The sequence below is a fragment of the Phyllobates terribilis genome, unplaced genomic scaffold (genome assembly GCF_046119375.1).
Source record: "Phyllobates terribilis strain yellow unplaced genomic scaffold, ASM4611937v1 Scaffold_12__6_contigs__length_324123572, whole genome shotgun sequence".
In the NCBI taxonomy this organism is placed as follows: domain Eukaryota; kingdom Metazoa; phylum Chordata; class Amphibia; order Anura; family Dendrobatidae; genus Phyllobates; species Phyllobates terribilis.
Window position 1 is genome coordinate 301,242,606 of NW_027362772.1, and position 6,076 is coordinate 301,248,681.

The following is a 6,076-nucleotide window of genomic DNA, read 5'->3' on the forward strand; positions in this document are numbered from 1 at the left end:
CTACCAAGCAATGGTCGAACCTGTCTACTCGGACAGTAGGCCCACTATTTTGACAGCACGGGGGGTGGTCGATGTACGCCATGGGAGGGTGCCCGTCCGCATCTTAAATATCGGGGAGAGAGAAGTATACCTGCCCCGGTATGCCACACTAGCCAAATTGTTCACCATAAACCAAAATTCTGTAAAGGCTGTACAACCCTTGCCTCCGTCTCAATCAGAGGAAGGTAACGGCTCTAGGAAACAAATGGAGGACTGGTGTCAGCAGCTGCATTTGGGTACTGACTCCACTCCCTCACACCAAAAACAGGGAGTCTACCGGGTGGTTCAGGAGTACGAAAGAGTCTTTAGTAAACACACGCTAGACTTCGGGCGAGTAAAGGGGGTAGAACATCACATCCCCACAGGAGACCATCCACCCATAAAGGAAAGATACCGACCTGTACCCCCTACACACTATCAGCATGCAAAGGGGATGTTGCGAGACATGAAGGAGGCTGGGGTAATCAGGGACAGCTGTAGTCCCTGGGCTGCTCCACTAGTTCTAGTGAAAAAGAAAGACAACACCATGAGAATGTGTGTAGGCTACAGAAAGGTCAACCGAATCACACACAAAGATGCGTACCCATTACCTAGGATAGAAGAATCTTTAGCTGCATTAAAATCTGCTAACTTCTTCTCCACTTTGGATCTTACTAGCGGGTACTGGCAGGTTTCTGTAGCAGAGGCGGACAAGGAGAAGACCGCGTTTACCACCCCGATGGGTCTCAGCGAATTCAACTGTATGCCGTTCGGGCTCTGCATCGCACCGGGAACCTTCCAGAGGTTGATGGAATGCTGTCTGGGACACCGGAATTTTGAGACGGTCCTGTTATACCTGGACGATGTCATCGTTTATTCCAAGACCTACGAGGACCATCTGAAACACCTGTCAGAAGTATTTGACGCCCTGACAAGCTACGACCTAAAGGTGAAACCCTCCAAGTGTCGTCTACTGAAACCAAAAGTACAGTACCTGGGACACGTGGTGAGTGCTGACGGAGTAGCTCCAGACCCTGATAAGATCACAGTGATTAAGGACTGGCCAAGCCCCTCCAGCGTAAAGGAAGTGTGGCAGTTCCTCGGGTTGGTAGGCTACTACCGAAGATTCATTCCCAGTTTCACCAGAATGGCAGCTCCTATGCAGGACCTCCTGATAGGCCAGTCCAGGAAGGCCAAAAACCAGAAGCCACCCTTCAGGTGGGAAAAGCTGGAAGAGGAGTCCTTCCGCCAGCTGAAGATGGCCCTCACGGGGGATGAAGTCCTGGCGTACCCTGACTACGGCCAGCCCTTTATCCTCCACACAGACGCAAGCAACATCGGGCTAGGAGCCGTACTGTCCCAGATTCAGCAGGGGAGAGAACGGGTAATCGCTTACGCCAGCCGGAAACTACGGCCCACAGAAAGGAACCCTGAGAATTATAGCTTCTTCAAGCTAGAGTTCCTGGCAGTGGTGTAGACAGTGACCGAACGTTTCAAGCATTACCTTGCCTCTTCCAAGTTCACCGTGTACACAGATAACAACCCGTTGACACACCTGGACACTGCAAAACTTGGTGCCCTGGAGCAGAGATGGATGGCCAGCCTGTCCAACTATGAATTCACCATCAAATACCGGGCGGGGCGCTCAAATGCCAACGCGGATGCCCTGTCCAGAATGCCAAACTTACTGGACGGAGGAGAAGATCCAGAAGAACTAGAAGAGATCGAACTCCCTGCGTTCCACCGTCGTGGGATTACCCAGTATTCCCACCACGTAAGGGACAGGCGCTCTGCTATGTTCAATCCCTTACCCCACTACGGCTGGGCGGAGACGCAAGACAGTGACCCCGCAGTCCGTCTGGTGAAGGAAATGCTGACACAGGCGGATGCCCGCCTTGATCCAGACACTCCGGAGGAGACCAAGCAACTGTGGAAAGAGAAAAGTAAGCTGTTTCTTTACAAAGAGAAGCTGTGCCGGAGAGTGGTCAACTCCCGAACACATGAGCTGACCTGGCAGGTAGTGGTCCCGAGACGAGACGCGGCTATGGTTCTGGAGGCATACCACGACGGAGCAGGGCACTTCGCATGGAAGAAGCTGGAGTTCCTGTTGTGTGGACGGTTCTTCTGGGTAGGCATGAGAGGAGCCATCGAGAGATGGTGCAGGGACTGTGGACCGTGCAACCTAAAAAGGAAGGACCGTGCCAGCCAGAAGACTCCTCTGCAGCCCATCATCACCAGGCTGCCACTGGAGCAGGTAGCTCTGGACCATGTGAAACTGGCTCCAAGCAGATCTGGGTACATCTACGCCCTCACCATCGTAGATCACTACTCCCAGTTCCTGGTGGTGGTCCCTGTCAAAGACTTGATGGCTCAAACAGCAGCCAGAGCCTTCCAGCTGCACTTCTGCCGTCCACACGGGTATCCGGAGCAAGTGTTGACGGACCAAGGACCAGCCTTGAAAGCGGAGGTCTTCCAGGAGTTCTGCAACCTGTATGGCTGCAGGAAGATAAGAACAACGCCCTATCACCCTCAGACCAACGGACTATGTGAAAAAATGAACCAGGTGGTGATAGACTTGCTAAAAACGTTGCCCCTGGAAGAACGTAATCTGTGGCCTGAGAAACTGCCTGATCTGGTGGACCTGTATAACCACATCCCGGTAAGTTCCACCAACTGTACCCCGGCTTACCTAATGAGAGCAAGACCTGGTAAGCTGCCTATTGACCTGGATATGGGAGTCCTGACACCTGAGGACACCTCGCCAGAGGCAGACTGGGATACAGAACGGCAGCAGCAGTACCGGAAAGTACAAGAGAGCGTCGAGCGAAGTCTGTCTCAAGCAAGAGAAAGGCAAGAGAAGACTTATAACCAGCATGCTCCCGCTGTTCCCCTGGTACCTGGAGAGCAGGTCTTGAAGAGAAAGAGGCGGCTCCATAAGTTGGATGACCAGTGAGAGAAAGACCCGTACACCGTACTGCCTTCACGCCATGAGAATCCAAAAGTCTGTATAATCAGTAAGGATGGAGGAGAAACCACAGCCATTGTCTCCAGAGACCACCTGAAAAAGTGTCCCGAGCAGTTGCAAAGCACTGACGAAGATCAAGAGAACCCTCAACCCGCAGAGGAAAGGGAAGAAATGATCATTACCGTACTCGGAGACTTTCCCGGGTCCTGGACTCAAATCAACAGCGCAGTCGTGGTACCCGTCCTCACCTTTCTCCAGCCAGCTCCTCAAGGACCTACAGAAGAACAGGGAGTGTCGGAAGAGCAGCCGGCCCAGGAGGCAGAAGGATCCATACAAGCAGCTCAGGAGAATCAACCCTCTGCTAGTAGTGAGCCTGTCGTGCCCCTAGTAAGCCAAAGAGTACGCAGGAAGCTGCCAAGCCTACCCGCAACACTTCCTACACCCTGTAGTGCAGAGCCAGATAGTGGGTTACGTAGGTCCACAAGGAGCACTAGAGGACAGATGCCTGCTCGCTGGAGAATCTATAATCTAGAATGTAATGTGGATTAACTTGTAAATTGCAAGTGCTGAAAATGGTTTATGTTTTTGTTGCCTGTTTATTAATTATGTTCCTCTAGTTACCCTGCATGTTTATTTGGACTGTCAGGTTATGGATGCTGAATAACCGGAACTACATTGTAAATAGTTGCACTTGGTGCCTCTTGCGAAGACGGCCACGGAAGAAAAACCTGTCTGGCGTGGCCCCGTGTGGTCCAAAGTAATTCGCTTCGCCTTGCAGCCACGCCCAGGGCCAACATTTGGGGTTTGCTTTGGACAGGTCAAGACTTCGCCTCGTTGGGTGACATGGACACCCGGTCACGGACGCGCCGTGACCTCTAAGACTAAACTTCTTGTACATATGTTGTTGTATTATTGTTTATACCCTGTTATATTATGTTTCAAAAATGTGTTTAGTCCCGGAGTACTAAATTTCACTAGGGGGGAATGTGACACCCCAGGGGTCTGGTTGCCACAGTGATAGAAATATCACGCCTGAGAGCAAGTGGGAGGTTCCCTGGTCAGGAGCCCTTGAACATGCAACACCTCCTGTCCCAGACCAGATAGGGGAGGAACCTGCCCTATAAAAACTGGATCTGGGGCGGGGTTAGAGGAGAGAAGGTGAAGCTCCAGAGAAAGTGGAGAGTGAAGTTCCAGACACAGGGAAAGCAACAGCTAGGAGCTCTGTAGGAGCAGGAGCTGAGTGCCAGGGACTGGAAGCAGATATAGCTCGTCCTGGCTGAAGACACTACTACCGGACAACGGAGTCCGAGGCTGTGAGGATCTCTAAGTCCAGCAGCAGAAACCAGCCGGCAGGGGATTCCAGGTCCTCTGGCCATAGAAGCCCAGAGGCTCAGTCACGAGGAAGGGACCAGCACCGCCAACAAGGAGCGGAGGCTATCAGAAGGCCCCAAGTCACCAGCCATACGGGTGAGCACTACACGGTACGTTCAGGGACGTGGGCTACTTCCACTCGCTTACAGCAGGGTAGCCAGGAAGAGTGCAGACAGACGGGGAGGCCTACAACTCCACCTGACCAGGGGAACTCCTGTTTGTTCACAGACTGACCAGGCCTCTTATGCTTGCCAGTACTCGCGGGAGGGTCTGCCTTATCATCATTAGTAAAGACCCTGAACTGCACTGCAAAGACTCTGAGTCATTCCTGCTGCGCTCGTGCACCATCACTCCCATCATCCACACTCACTGCCCTGAGGCTATACTCCTCCCATGGGGAGTTGTCCCATCCTCTGCTGTGCACACAACACGAGCCTCAGTGGTCTGCCTCGCAGCGGTGGTACTCCCTGACCGCAATCCACGGGTGGCGTAGTCGAACATTAACCTAAAACATATAAAAGACTGCCACTGGTTTGACCACCCTGAGCCACGGGACCGGGTCGTCGCCACGGAGACTACAACCCCCAGAGACCCGGCTCCTGAGTAACGGTTCCCTCAGGATTCCAACAAATTCATAAAACCCATCTCGCCCTATCTGAACCTAGCGGCGTGTGTGTAACATAAGGACTTACAAACTGAATGGAGCCCGGTACATTGTGCCTTTGTCAAGGAGACATCCAAAACAGCCAGTGCAGTGAATCTTATATTATGGTCTGCTTGCCCCGCAGCTGCACTCGAGGACGATCAGGAGTTGTTATGGGCTGTAATCCACAACTAGATTAATATGACTGTTTATATAGGTTCAGGCAGTCCCTAATAAAACAAAATATCATTAACCTATTGGCTAAGTAGCCCGAGGACGTGCTACTCTTCATTAGGGGGGAATGTGGCACCCGTGTCTATAGCACCACAAAAATGCCTGCATGTGTAATGTGGCTCATATGTATTACCAGTTACAGTGAGGGTAAGTTCTCTGCTGTTTTCATTACATATACATATTACTACCCGATCCCTTACTGAAGGACTGTGGACTTTTGCCAATCCAGGAAGTTGTGCAGGATCCCTCAGAGAGGGGAGGAGGTGCTTGAGTATTTGTAGTGTGAGGAAGAAGCATCATTATGGAGGGTCCTGGTGCAAGGGAGAGAAGTCTGCTCTCTGCAAGGGCAAGCTGCACAAGGCAGGGTCCAGTCCCTGGAGCACAGAGACGTCCAGAGTCTGAGCAAATCTATGAGCCTGCTGGGTCATTATATAACGAGTTGGAAAGTGTTTTCCCAGGAGCTCAGCAACTGCATGGAGTCAAAGATACTGCTGCAGGAGAAAGTGAGTGTTCTGACAGGATTCATGTTGCCTGCTCCCTGGAAGGGATCACAGATCCAGTAACTGTTCACCTTGGACCCCTGGGGATCCAAGGAATCCTCTACCAGAGGTATAATTAGCAGCCGGAAGGCTACACAACCTCACAGCAGAGAATCTGAACCCTCACCATGCAGGTCTGACCAAACCCTGTATGTGAAATATATAGAAGCTTCTGGAATTGTTTGCAGAATTCCAGTAAAAGGTACAAACTGGTTATCACCCTGTCTAAAGCTGATTATTTCCTGCTGCGCCATTCCTGCTCCATCTCACCTGGGAGCCAGCCCTGGTTGGGAAGGGTTAATCATC